The sequence below is a fragment of the Gopherus flavomarginatus genome, chromosome 7 (genome assembly GCF_025201925.1).
Source record: "Gopherus flavomarginatus isolate rGopFla2 chromosome 7, rGopFla2.mat.asm, whole genome shotgun sequence".
Lineage (NCBI taxonomy): Eukaryota > Metazoa > Chordata > Testudines > Testudinidae > Gopherus > Gopherus flavomarginatus.
In genome coordinates, this window is record NC_066623.1 from 3,870,225 (window position 1) to 3,885,577 (window position 15,353).

The 15,353-nt window shown below is 42.0% G+C and overlaps 1 protein-coding gene across 7 annotated transcripts in view; it reads right to left on the bottom strand.

Annotated features, from left to right (window-relative positions):
• The window catches only part of SGCD (sarcoglycan delta), a 665,508-nt gene that overhangs the window by 242,291 nt on the left and 407,864 nt on the right, over nt 1-15,353 (bottom strand). The window contains exon 3 of one of the 7 annotated variants that reach the window (XM_050961324.1): nt 8,002-8,195. The exons of the other annotated variants lie outside the window; for them this stretch is intronic. The gene's annotated coding sequence lies outside the window, so the exon portion shown is untranslated. The remainder of the gene's footprint in view (nt 1-8,001; nt 8,196-15,353) is intronic. 7 annotated transcript variants of the gene reach the window in all.

Sequence of the window (15,353 nt, forward strand, 5' to 3'; positions counted from 1 at the left end):
TGACAAACAAATTGAAATTGTCCTCCCTGCATTCCTGAAACAGAAGTGTCTGAACCAGGCTCATTCCTATGGCAGGATTGGGGTCCCACCTCCCTAACTCTCTCTCATCCCTCTGGCTTCAGAAGCCGCTCTGGTGTGAACCAGGGCGGTGCTCTGAGTAGTTGCTCTCCTTTCCCTGCTGCATTACGGAGGACGGAAGACAAAGCAGATTTTGTCTGCACAAATACTTGCTTCCCTGCTCCCTTGTGAGAGCTCCAGGGAGAGCAGGGTAGAAGCTTGACTTGCTCTGCCTCAGCCCAGGGCATTAGTTACAGCTAGGCTTGGTTCAACATCTTCCATCTAAACTGGTTCTGCGATTGAAAATTGGGTTTCTGACATACAGATTTTTTTCTTTGCAAAAAGTGTCTGTTTTCCTCAGAAAATTATGACTTTTTGTCAAAAAGCTAAACACCCGAAAACCAAAAGGTTTCCACCGAAACCTTCAATTTGGAAAATGTAGATGTGGTGCCTTATGGGATTTGTAGTTCTGATGCCTCTTGTCCTCATTCTCCACTATGGGCCAGACTCCCCCATTGGACATAGGGTGACCAGATGTCCCGATTTTATAGGGACAGTCACGATTTTTGGGTCTTTTTCTTATATTGACTCCTATTAACCCCCACCTGTCCCGATTTTTCACGCTTGCTGTCTGATAACCCTAGCTGGACATCTCTCCTTATTTACTGCGGCATGTGATTTCGATGACACATCACAAAGGTTGAGTTAGAGGGGAACTGGTGGTGCATCATGGGAAATGTAGTCTGGCCCAGGAGCCCCACCCATCAATGAAAATAAAGTATGAGGCACCTGAACTAGTATTCCCATGGAGCACTGTGATGGCATTTTTGAATAAAAAGTTTTCAGCTGAAAGATTTTGTTTTTTAATTTTTGGCCAAAATGTTGATGTTTCCAGCAGGGAAAAAATGTTTTTGACCAGTTTTAGTTAAAGTGGCCCCTTGACTTTTCTGATATGATATATTTTGCTTTCAGATCTGAAAAGGTTGGACACCACTGCCATAAGCTAAAGCACACGAGAGAGAAAAGGGTGATGGACAAGTTCATACGCTGGGCCAGAACCGCAGCTGGTGAAAAGTGAAGTGAATGGAGCTATATTGATTTACAGCCGCTGCAGATCTGGCGTGTTATCTTAACTTTTTTTTTAATTCAGTAGAGCTCAATTCATCAAGAAAGCTGTGGATTTGAATAATGAATTCCTGAACTGAACTTTTATTTTAAAATCAGGGTAAATGGCCAAAAGAGTGAGTTTTGTTCTTAATCTAGAAAATAAACATCACGTTTTGCACCTGACCAAATCCTTAGAGATTAAATTATTGACATTAAATCCCACAGATGGGCATATTAAATAAAACTTGATCAGCTTACTGTCACCTACAGAGATGGCCTTTATAAAAAACTTTCCAGTTGACTTATATCTGTACTATGTCCTATATTTTCCTACATTTCCAGCACATGCTAGATCAAACCAGACCCAATTAATCGTCCCTCCTGAAGCACAACCCAGGTGTGTGTCAGTGGCATCTGTGCAACGGGGAAAGGATTTGTCTTCCTGCAGAGCCTGCCGAGAAATGTCACGGAGCAGCGGGGCTCGTCTGCATAGAAGCTCAGTATCCCTCTCTACCTTGCTCTCTAGCAGTGCAGCTCCTTTTCCAGCCAGTGAATCCCATGGACCCCCTTCAAGGGTGACTGCCCTACCTTGAGCCAGTCCAGGCTCCCACATGGATCCTTCCACAGTGTGACCTAAGAACATCTGCCGCAGTGGCATCTGGAACAGTAGTTCTGATGGGCGAAGGCATGAGCTGCCCCTCACATCTGAGCGTGGTGCTGATTAGAGCTGGTTGACATTTTTTCTTTTTATTTCAGATTTTTTTAACAAAATAGAAATGGTTGCAGGAGGCAGCCTGTTTCAACAGCAAACACTCTCAGTACAAACAGAGGAACAAAATTCCATTCCCAGACAGTTCTGGTGGCAGCTTTTAAGACTAACCATGCTAAATTCAATGTCGTCATTGTCAACTATTTCACTGCTGATCAAATCATGTAGGGAAGAGGAGGGCAATTTTATCACGGAGATCTGCACAATCTACCGTGAGTGGCATGTCGATTTTGTGCCAGGAGGAGTAAGCAGTGTCTGGTATGTGGCCACAACTTGGAAAAGTGTCAACTTTGCCCCCCCAAAATCTGACCACATACAGCCTTCTGTGGGGCCGAGGCTGGGATGGAGAACTCTGCTCAGAGGAATGTGACTGAGCCCACCATTTTTCATGTGGGAAGAATTATAGGCCTCCTATGCGGTGTTAATGTTCCATCAACGATATTTCCACTGCTGTGTACACCATTAAAAGTGCAATTTATTTGAGAAAGGGGCAATCTGGGCCCACTGAAGTCGATGGCTAAACTCTGACTTTAATCAGACCATCTAAAGAAATGTAAATGATTTGATGTCTGTTTCATCACAGCGTGCTTAATAGGTCATCAACAATCCACGCAGAAGGGAAGCTTCTTTCCTCAAGTTGCCAATTATTCTAGTTCACCTGAGAAAGGTGGATATTTGGAGGGGCACTATGATGTCATAATCTACACAGAATGCAGCCATTTACTGCTGTCTGGCCTCACTAGTCACAGTATTTGGACCTCACTATGTTTTATAGTGGAATGATCATATTAATTAATCAAAATCTCACATTAGGTTAGGGAACATGTTAAACACTCCAGGGTATTTTCCAAAGAGTGTTTCACATAGAGACAAAATTATTTCAACTTAAAGCTTTAACCTTAATTTTTTTTGGGGTGGGGGGAGCGAGAGGAGAAAGTGGGGGAAGAGACATTAAAGCATGAAGTCAGTTCACAATCAATGAAAGGAAAATCAATCTGTCTATGTCAGATACTCTGAATTATTCTAGTGGCCCAGAAAGGTGTATTTCCTCATGGCCATCGGCAGACCTGTCACAGTTTGCATGGTTCCATGCACTGATCTGAAATTTCTCCTATGCACTATATTGGAAAATGTAGTGCTGAACTGTCAGATAAACAGAGGATGATGTGAACAACAAAGCAGGCCTGCCTTTTGCAAAACATGCAGGTGATTACGTTCTATTTGTCAATTCCCTTAAGGCAAAAAAAGCATGCGAAGGAGAACAAAGACATACACAGGCATGCAGCCTCTGCATTCACTCTCCAATCCAAGGCCCCAGAGACTAGAGCGCCACCCAAGGCTGGGGCTAGAAAATGAAGTACAGATATGGGATATGTGAGTACCTGGGACTCCACACCCTCAGCTACTAGCCATTCAGTGAAAAATGCCCCCCCCCATGGTCCACTTCAGCCTCGTGTCCCCATCCATGGCAGCATATGAGGACCAGCAACAGCACTGTCATAACTGCAGGCTCATTGCTGCCCTCACCGATAGCTCTGAAAACTAGTCACAGAGCATCCACTAAGCACCAGCGCTGTTTCAAGCACTACTCATTTTCCACTGGTTGAACTGCAGATCTCTTGCAAGTCTTGGGAAAGACAAGCATACAATTTATACAGGCCCTTCCTTCATCCCTGGCCCCACCCACATTCTGTATGTGGCCAATGGGCTATGCAGACTCCCCCCACCCCAGGGGGAATGGAGGATATGTAATAGGGCTAGCATCCTGAGGCATAGCCATGTCCCCTCGCTCCTGGGCAATGCTCACTGTGCTGTAAGTTATCAAAGAAACTGCTTGGAGCAGGAGGATGAATTGGCTTCTTTAGGGCTAGGTGGTGATACCTTTAATCACTATTCATTCTGGCCCCACTGAAGTTGATGGCTAAGCTCTCAGTGACTTTAATGGGTCCAGGATTTCACCAGCTGACCTCCTTCAGCAGTGCCACTGAAGTCGTATGGAGCTGGGATGCTATTTAGTTGAGTTAGGGCATCGCAGTCTGCCCCTCCAGTTAAAACAATAATTAAAAGGGGGATGTAAATCTAGGCCATTTTGATCATAAGGGGAAATTATGCTGCTAATTTAATTAAAAGAAATCTGATTTGCTGTCACTGCTCTGTTACTGGGCTTTGGCCATGTCAGTATCCCCTGACCTGTCTGCATCTCTGGTATGACAGTGGGATATGCTCTCCTCATGCCTACTAGATCTCAGTTTGCCCCTAGCTGATCGTGCCAGCCTCTTATGTGAGCTCTCATCAGTCGGCGAATTGAGATACAGTCAGCAAAGCAATGCACCTTTTACACTGGATGGCAGGATAAACATGCTGTGCTTTGTTCTTGTTATGACGTTTGATTACTGAATGTTAAAATAGAAGCTCATATAGAATGTACCTTTTCATTACTCCATTTTATTGAAATATATTGGGAAGGCACAAGCTCTTCCAGGGCAGTGCAAAAGTTTGCCTTACTCCTGATAAAGCCTGAAATGTGTCACGGTGCCATCTATTGCCTCTGGGTACAAGCCTATAACAGTCTTGCACATCTTACTGCTGTTTTGCTATATTTTGCTACACTGCTACCCTGGCAACACTGTGAATGGCAAAGAGAACAGTTATTAGCAAGTTTCCTGTGGTTTCTTTTAATTGAAGGACATTTCTTTATGCACTTCCAAATGAACAACACCTGGTAGCTAAAGAAAAATCAACAGAACAGTGTAATACAAACCCTCTCCCCAAGTTACAGCTGATCTAACCAATGCAAGTAAACAGAAAAAGCCACAAATTATGGATTTTGGCCTGAGTCTTGCAAGAGCCTTTCTCTTAGGGAAAACATCTACGTGATTCTGGGATTAGGGAGAATATCAGAAAGAATTTAAATGATAAAACTATCAACCAAGTATGCATAAAGCAAAATGAGTTCACTATCTCTACAAAGCCCCCTTTCACCTTCCTCTGAAACGTGGAGCATGGGTCACTCCCTGCTTTGAATAAGAGTAAATGGTGGAGTCTCTGTAATTTGAAGTCCTTGAATCAAGATTTGAGAACTTCAGTAACTCAGCCAGAAGTTCTGGGCCTGTTTCATGAGTGGGTGGGTGAGGTTCTGTGGCCCACAATGTGCAGGAGATCAGACTAGGTCAGAGGTTCTCAAACTTCATTGCACCATGACTCTTTTTTGACAATAAAAATTACTGTATGACCCCAGGCAGGGAGACCAAAGCCAAAGCCCAAGGATTTCAGCCCCAGATGAGGGGGCCTGTAACTTGAGCCCCACCACCCAGAGTGGAAGCCCTTGGGCTTTGGCCCTGGAGCTCAGACTTTGGCTTTGCCCTTGGGTGGTGGGGCTTGGGCTTCAGCTCCAGCCCCGGACCCCAGCAAGTCTAATGCCAGCCCTGGCGACCCCATTAAAATGGGGTTGTGACCCATTTGGGGGTTGAGAACCACTGGACTAGATGATCACGAGGTCCCTTCTAGCCTATGAGGTTATGAACTGCTACAGGGACATGATCTATTAATTGTCAAAAACTCTGGCTGATATTTCCGAAGGAACCTGAGGGAGTTAGGTGCCCAACTCCTTTTGAATGTCAATTGGATTTAAGAGTGGAATTTCCAAAAGCATCTAGGTGAGTTTGCAGAAGTCATCTCACCTTTCAATAGGATTTGTGGTTTAGAGTTTCAAAGGAGCCTAGAAGAGTTAGGTGCCAAACCTCATTGAATTTCAGTGGAATTTAGGCACCTAACTCCCATAAGCTGCCTTTAAAATCCCAGTCTCTGACAATAACCAAGTCAAATCACACCAAGAGCATTCAATACTATTACTTAGGTAGCAATGCAAATGTTCACTGTCTCATCCCAGTAGATTGACTCACCCAGGCTAACTGAAGTGGAACCATCAAAATCAAACTGCAAAGTAATAACCACAATAATCAAGAACTAAAAGTAAGCAGATGAGCAGTCTATTTATTCCAATAGTTGACGCTGAAATGGCAGATTCAAAGTCTGACAATAACATACCCAAATAACCATTCACACCTCAGCTTTATTCTGCTTCAGAATGACCTGTGAACGTATATACTAACTATGGCCAGCACTGCACCTCTAACGTTTGAGGGAGATCAACTGCCTAAGGACGTCCCACAAACTGAACAATGCAAATTATACAAATTATTAACAGGAAAACTGCTGTTAGGTGGCCAAATACTGACCTCGGTTGTATCCCTGCAGCACTATTAACTTCAGTGGAGCAGCACGAGTGTAACTGAGGGCAAACACAGCCCCCTATACCCTTGCACCTCAGGATCTCAAAGCTCTTTACAACTATTCACTTAAATAATTAAAAAACCTCACTGCACCCGAATGAGGTCGTTCAGAGAAACAGCCCATCAGTAATGCCTGTTTGTGTGATTCTGAGAAACAGGGGTCATTGTTAGTTTACACCCTTTCTTGTGTAACATTAGTGGCACCTGCCACAGAAATCAAACACAAGCATGATGTGCCCAAGAAATCTCAAGTATCACTGACAATTAAAAGGTACATTCCTTTGGGAATAATGACAAGGAAGCATGAGCCTGTAAAATTCAGAATTTAAAACTGGCTTCCCATGATCTCACCCATGCGTATGTATGTAACAGAAAGAAACGAAAAGGAAAAAACAATGGAAGAGCATGATGCTGTAGACTCTCCCCAAGTTATACATACAGTAGGGGGCAGTCAGAGAAGCCAAAGAGAAGGAAGATGCTGTAGAAGAGGCACAAGATAAGGGGCTGGAAAATATTTTACTGGTGGCATTGGAGAACGATGCATGCACTCGGCAGGTGATGTGCAGAGAAAACTGGCAGGGATTTAGTAGCAATATCAACATGTGGGGAAGAGTAAAAAATGACACCAGAGTTGTGATTCTGTGGGACAGGGAAGGTGGAGGAGCTGTTAACATTAATGGGAAAAGGAGGGTGTCAGGAGAATTTTGAAGGCAAGATAAAGAGTTAAGTGTCTGAGCTGTCAACAGGATACCCCGGAGGAAACGTAAATCTGATGAGAGAGGAAGAGGACATAGGATGGAGAGGTGAGTCTATGAGTCATCAGCACAAGACGGTAATTAAAGCCAGTCCCTTACTTCCACCCCATGAAGAGTTTTGTCGGGCCAGGAGCCTTTCCAAGTGCAGCTGTGTGAATGGAAGCTGTTCAGCATTTGGTACTTTCTATCATCTTTCCCAGGTAGATCAGCATAACCCACCCTTCATGTTCTATTTCAAAGTAACCTGAATAAAAATAAAAACAGCACAAATCAGAGTTACGGGACTGTTGTGTTGATCTCAAGGGCCAAAAGAGTTAAAGGTGTTATAAACTCTTCCACTGTCCAACACTGAACGGGTATTACAAAGGTTCGGGGGATTTCCTACAGAGACCTTGGTTTACTCGGATACTGAGAAAACCCCCCAAAGCATTCATTCTAAAGTTGAACGTTTATTATTAAACATAAGGAAGCAGAAATCAAACCCTGTATTTACATTGAAACAGACATTATTTAATTATGCAAAACAATCAAAACCTATTAAAGTATTTTTCCTGTTGGCAGCAAAATTTCAGTCTCTTATTTTCACCAACAACCTTTCTTTGATGAAAAGGAAAGGGTTCATTCTACTCTCAGTCCTAGTGTGCGAAGGGTATTCACTCCCCCTCTTTGCAACAGACAGACGCAAGGGAGAGGAGAGAGAGGATAGAAAAAGTGGGTGGAAATAGGGCTTTTGTTGAGGTTCTTTGAACACTGGGTAGCTGGCCAATCACAAATGGATGCTTCGGCTGGCAGGTCAGCCACAACAACTGTTGAATGGACCCTGGCTCACGTTCCAGTCAGAGATGTCATCTCGTTGGATCCTTTCTCCTCAGGATGGGCCATTTTATCTCACTGTGATTATGTGTGCAGTACAGTTGATATCAGGATCCATTGAAAAGCTGAGAGAGAGAGATAGGAGAGAATGAAAAACAGTGGGGCAGAAAGTATCGCAAAAGGGAAGGGAGGCAGAACAGGATCTTACATGCTTCTGCAGGGCTGACAATCAGGTATCCTCACCGCCGAGCTGAGGGCTGGGTGTCATGATGATGTAATGCCTTTCAGGTGAAAAAGTTCCTTAAACAAGAGCAAGGCCTGACGACCTCCTCTCAGGAGGAAACCCCATTGGTCTGGTCTAGTCCTTCTGTCTTGGGACTGGGGAAGATCACACAAGACAAGCTGTGTTGGGATGAGAAAAGTTAAGCAGAGATGCTTTAGGGTAGGATAGGAGGACACCATACAAATAAATAATTTTTTAAAGTCTCTTTTAAGAACCCCAAATGGTGAGAGTAGGGAGCGGGCGGCATAGTTGATCCCTTCATCATTTTGTCCATCAATTAGGCCTAATAGCCACCACATTGATTTTGGTGCATTAATTTCCAGAGTCTTATCTTCCTGTTTACAAAGCATGATTTTAATGCAGTCCTTGAGTTATTTCCACAGGCCTTTTCTGTTTCTCGGTCTGGTTTTCATGCACCTGCTTATAACATTCTTTATTGAAGATAACTTGACCTACTTTTCATGGTCAATTTCCAAGCAGGTTAAAAAGTTATAGGTTATTGTGACATCTTACAAACTTTCAAGTACTTTTTACAGTTGAGCACACAATTAGGGTAAATTTGTAGGCCCAGAGGCAGGTATAAATACGGAGGGAAGAATCAGTCTAGAGATAACGAGATTAGTTCAATTAGGGAGGATGAGGCCCTGTTCTAGCAGTTGAGGTGAGAACACCAAGGGAGGAGAAACTGCTTTTGTAGTTGGCTAGCCATTCACAGTCTTTGTTTAATCTTGAGTTGAAGGTGTCAAATTTGCAGATGAACTGAAGCTCAGCAGTTTCTCTTTGAAGTCTGCTCCTGAAGTTTTTTTTGCTGTAGGATGGCTACCTTTAAGTCTGCTATTGTGTGTCCAGGGAGGTTGAAGTGTTCTCCTACAGGTTTTTGTATATTGCCATTCCTAATATCTGACTTGTGTCCATTTATCCTTTTATGTAGGGACTGTCCAGTTTGGCCGATGTACATAGCAGAGGGGCATTGCTGGCACATGATCGAGTATATTACATTGGTGGACGTGCAGATGAATGAACCGGTGATGTTGTGGCTGATCTGGTTGGGTCCTGTGATGGTGTCGCTGGTGTAGATATGTGTGCAGAGTTGGCATCAAGGGTTGTTGCGTGGATTGGTTCCTGAGTTAGAGTTACTATGGTGTGGTGTGTGGTTGCTGGTGAGAATATGCTTCAGGTTGGCGAGTTGTCTGTGGGTGAGGAAATTTCCACTACATGCATCCAATGAAGTGGCTATTCACCCACAAAAGCTCACGCTCCAATACATCTGTCAGTCTATAAGGTGCCCCAGGACTCTCTGTCGCTTTTCACAGATCCAGACGAACACGGCGACCCTTCTGATACTTTGTAGGCCCAATTATCACAACAGGACAAACTCAGGCCTCCTGTTTGTCCTTACAGTTCCAGAATCCTGAGCCCATAGGACTGACTCACGTCAAAGCTGCTAACAATAGTGCATTGATCGGGGCTCAGGGTTTAGTTCCAGGGATTGGGAAGCCAGCTGTTTAAATAAAGAAGTGAGTGCCTTTTCACACAGTCATTTCTGGCATAGTCACTCAGAGGAACCAGTTGATTTGGATCATAGTCAGATTAGTTAGCCTGCCTTTGAGGCGTAATGTGGTAATTTATTACAGCCGATTGTGGCTTATCATTGCACATCTACTGTTTTATTTCCAAGGACAATACTACATCACTATCATTTCCAGCACAAGACTAAATCATCCGCTTGTCCCTCTTTTGTCTGGGAAGAGTCACAGACTTACGACACTTCAACGCTCTTGGCATGTCAATGACCGAAAGGGTAAGAAACATTATTTATACGCCTAACTTCCTCAGCCAATATGACAATTGGGCTGCGTCAAATGATATAACGTAGGCTATTTTCCCAGTCTGTTTTCTATCTCAACCGACCCCCCTTCAGCTTCTGCCTACCCGACATGGCTTAATCCCTGGCTGTCATACTTACTACTGTTTTTTGAAGCAGATGTTGTCTGCTCCTCTATAGCCAGAACCCCTGAGGTATCTACCATCTGATGCCCAGGCTAGGTTCTGAATCTGTGCATCATGCTTCCTTGGGGCAACTGCAGTATAGCGGGACCATGTGCAGCCTTTGTTAGACTTGCAGTTTAATACGTTGCTCAGGGCTGGTTTTATATTGCACAGCAGGGTCGCTAGAAGCTACAGTTCCCTTCAGCTGAATCTCCATTTGGCATTAAAGCAGTTATGGCACAATTTTATGTATGATTAACCCTTATTCTCTATGCAGCTTCTGCCAAGCTTCCTAGATAACTTTAAATAATCTTTGAACAATATCTCTTCAGAAACGAAGGGGTAATGTTCTCTCTAAACTGACAACAGACTGCATTAGACTTTTTTTCCCTTTCAATCTAGCCATTCTGATGCTGTACCAGCATATTTCTCAGCAAATTTTTCCCTGTGTACATCAATAATGCATTTTCCTCTTTGCTAATCATACAAGGAGAATATTGTATAATTGTGTCCATGATAAATTCAGTTCTGAAAGCATAACCACAATGGTACCTAGTGAAACTTATCCATGTGAAGACAGAAAGCACAAGTCCTATTAACAATTGGTGCTCTGTTTTAAATGGTGCATCGGCTTTGTGTTACAGGGGTGAATGTCACCTTCCTTGCTTATTGCCATATTAAATGGGCCACCTTTTGCCCTTATCCATGAACATCTTCACATGAATGGATGCTGGCTGTCCTTGAACCCTGAGGACGTCACTGGAAGCATTACGCAGCTTGGCTCAGTTTTGAGTGTTGAGAGGATCCAGCTAATTTCTTATCAAGTTTACCAGGGAGAAGCACGGAAGACATCTGGGAATCCTTTATTTTAGTTGGAACACAACTCACAATTAAAGTTAAATGACTTCTTTGAAGGGAAAAAAAACCCAGAAAGAAAGTAAATTGAATGCAGTGGGCATAGAATGCAGATGGATGTCAGAATCAAAAGTGAAGCTTAATGGCATTTATTGTTTAGAAACAATCCTGTCTTGTGATTATTTTAGTACGTTTGCCAGACTTGTCATTACACGCTTTAGAGTTACAGTATTAGTGCCAGACAATTGTGTTATCATTATTCCTCTCTGCAGGATTACATGAACATATTGTCTGGAGTGCATATCACACTGGGCTGAGGTTAAAAAACAATCAAGGCATGTAGCAAACTCCAAGGTGCCTTACCATCTCTCTGAAATATAAATCAGAATCCTGAAGAGAAATAATTCTGTGACATAAAAAAAATCTGAAATACATACCCATAAGGTCAAAGCTTTGCTAAGCAAACAACAAATAAAACTGGAAGCTCTCTTTCCAAAAGCCTTGAATCACAGTGACAGCTACAATGTGTGTGAAATTACAACACTTATAAAAACCCCTACCCATCCGTCAGAAGGTAGTGATGCACTGGCTTGTATTTCCTCCTATAGATTGTTTCCAATTTACACAGAAACAAACACACACACACACACACACACACACACACACACACACAAAGCCTTTCTTAGAAACTTTTATATGCAGAGATAGCATTTCAGGAACCAAAGGTTGGAGATCTAATACAGTATTATAAAAGTGACACCAAGGGACAAGTGCTTACTAACTTAGAAATGCATATCAAATAAATCAAGAAAATTCTTCCATTAACATATAATCCACCGTCTGTGACATTTTCAAAGTGAGAGCAATTAATATCACTGGAGGTCAAGCTCTTGCAGTATAGGGTCAATATTCAAATTTTGCCTGTAATCTGCAAAAACTTCTTCATTTATAACCAGAGAATAAAGATACTGCATGTGGAGGCAATGACTTGAGTAGAATACAGTCCGTATTTGTGATGCAAACTTTCTCTATGTGTGATGTAACTGCTTGTGGACTCCAATCAGTACAAGACTGTGGACACCATTCTTATGCCAACAATCAAAAACCAAACAAATTTTAAAAAAAGGAAAAGTGGGGCAAAGTCTGCCCTGGCTTTACATTCCTATAACCTATTTGATTTTAGTGATATTCACCAGTGAAAGTGAGGGCAGAATGGACAAATTACTTTGTAAATTTGCCCCAAAACTGAGATGATGTACATTTTGATGGCTTTAACAAAATGGTCCCCTTTCCTAAGTGACTGCAAAATGCAATGCCAAGAAAGTCAGCAAACTAGCTGATTTTCCTTCACTATGATCCAACAAACACGCTAGCCGTTTACACCATCTGCCGTACACGTCAGTCACAGGAGGAATCTGGACACCCAGTGACATCACTCTGGAAACACATCTGAGAATTGAAATATTGATCCAACTGGCCAAGGACCAAATAGACAAGAACTCTAGGTAGATGTGAGGAAAAAATGCAAATCCTGTCTCTTCTAAACCGTAGGTTTCATTCGTTTGAAATCCAGCATAGCTTTCCTTTCTTAGGCTACAGGCATTCTTGGATGGGAGAAGTGTGTCTATGAGATACTAAAGAGTAGCACCAGAGTTTTGGCCTGTTCGAAAAAGCACAGCATACAATATAACAAACCAGACTTTTATGGAGACCTGGAATAGGAAGAGCCAATAGGATATATTAAATGATATTTCCTATTAATACAGGTTCCAACAAACAACCAAACCTCACTGCTGTAGCTCATTCCCTCAAGCCTCACAGCCAATACACTCCTATTACTCCCCCCCGCCCTTACAAAGCTCTGGAGTAGCTACTTACAAGAATTTCAAAGAGAATGAAGTATAATGTGATTTGAGCCAAATGTGTATAGTCTGCTCACTTTACTATAGATAGGGGCATCAGTGGTTTGTTAACCTCAAGGGTGACAGTGGGCTACATGTCTCACTGTCCATGCGTCTTAAACTCCATTTGAAATGAAGTGATCTAGACAATATTCATACTGAATTTCAAAATGCTATGCTTTATACAACTAAGATTTACATCTGGCGAGTTTCATATACAAAAGCTGAAACAACAAAAATATTCTGAATCCATCCATGAAGGTCTGAGGGGGAAACAAACTAAAAACAAGCTCTGATTGTAAGGTCAGATGTAAAAATCACATATAAGGCTAGAAAGAACGAGTAAGATTCAGACATTTGCTTCATTTGTCAATGGCAATGCTTGCAATCTCAAGTGGAGGTATTAATAATGTTTATTTTTATATATCCTCTAATTCGAGAGTATTTTAATATTTCCTGGATTCAATAAAGAGATGGTTTTAGGATCCAAAGATGAAATCGTTCCTTAAAATGAATACTCCAGTTCAGCAACATACTTAAGCAGGTGCTTAACTTGAAACTCGTACTGTATTCTTTATATATCCAAAACTTCCAGGAAAGACAATAGGAATTTACACGTGTAAAGACTGCAGAAAGGGCTTTATCCAAATGAGCAGGTGTAAGATAAATGGGTCTCATTTGGGTTCATTTCCAAAGCAGTGCAATGTTTTGCCCTAAATCTAACAAAATGGCACCATAAATGCATCTTCCATTAACTTATTCTACAGGACACCATCTCAAAAGAAAGGTTATTACAGTTGACACAGTATATCAATATTAAAATAATTAGTCCGGGAATTTTTTGCTAATCTTCCAACTTTTCAAAGATGCTGCAAAATAATTTTCTTAAAAGTGTGATTTGACTTTGAGAAAAATCTATGCATAGAAAATGTTTTTCTTTGGCACTGCAAGGTTTAAAACAATCAAACTACTATGAGGCTCAGTAAATTAAATTAAACTTTTGATGCAGCCATTCCTAACAAAAGTCCCTTTATCAACAGATGTACACATTTGGAAACTTGACTGAAAATTCAGAACTCAGGCATGAAATGCTTCTGAGATTGTATTTTTGAAAAGCATTTCACAGGGTGGATATGAAAATTCACGATAGATGTCTCAAGGTTTGTTTCTAACACAGGTTACTATGATGATGTTTGATTCCTTGGCTTTTTGTGCGTGTGTGTTTTTAACCTCTACTGCTTATGGGTCAAAGATCCATTTTATTGTCAGAATAAATGTGAAACCCTTGCTTTGCATGCTCTTTTGCCATGAGAAACATGGGTGACCACGATAAGGTGACTGATTTCCTTTCAACCGAAACCAACTCACTGAACTCCCAATTGGCTACGGAGCACAGCACAACAATGTGAAATTGTATTGGTGCTGCCACAGAATGGCTTGTTTAACACAGCTGTCTTCCAAGAAGCTAACATAGGTTCTGCTCCCAGCCAACAAATGCAGAAGCCTTCTTTAAATACAGCACTGAAGTCCAGTTAGTAGAGCAAAGGACAGAAGTCAAGATGATATTTGGGGCCAGATTCTCAGCTGAGGCAGAAGATCCAGCCCTAAAGTCTGCTGAATGACCAAACAGTGACCTCAGTCAAGTCACTCAGCAACTGTCTGCCTCAGTCAAACCAGCCAGTAGTTAAGTTTTAAAAAATAAATTCAGGAAGGACCTGACCTTATATACTGCAGATCAGCTAAACTTTCCTGAGTTAATAAATTACAGACAAGAGAGACCTGGAAAGACCAAAGGGACCTATATCTTTTCAGTGGTGGAAAGGTATCAAGATAGAACAGGGTTTGGTAACTGCCCTTGCTACAATCTAATAAATCCTGCACTGTATGGCTGCCCTTTCCAAAACCACCACTAGGATGCTGACACCAGGTTTACATTAAGATGAATGAGAAATGGGCGTCAAGAGCGTCCAGGCAGATTTGAAAATGAAAGTCATTATACTTGCAAAGCAGATTCAAAGCTTGGCTACAGCTGGATCCCTATTAAATCAGTCATTCTGACAAGTGACAGTTGAAAAAAATCAGCAACAACAGCACTTCTGGTCTGTTTAAATTGTGAACATTTGCAATTGCTGTTTTTATTTTTAAATGGACAGTGTGTAGCGAGAACTCTGATGTGCAGCTTTATGAAACTTTGGAAGGATGTGCCAGGGAAACTAATGGTCTCTCATTTAACTTTATACACCTGACATTGGGTTGACTGCTGTCGCCTTCTCCTTATTTTTTGGAAATTTTTACAGACCCTTTGCTAAAACTTCAGTCACAGCAGAATTATTTATAGACAACTCTCCTATCTGACCAGCTTTAATGAGGTTCAGCTACAGTAGATGGGTCACCTCACCAATACATTTGCCTTAGTCACCTGGCTGTCAACACAGATCCAATTGTGTTCTAAGAATTAGAACGAAAGGAGGAAGCCGTATGCCTCCCTACTCAAAAACTTCACCTACAAAAGTTAGTTTGTATAGTAAACAC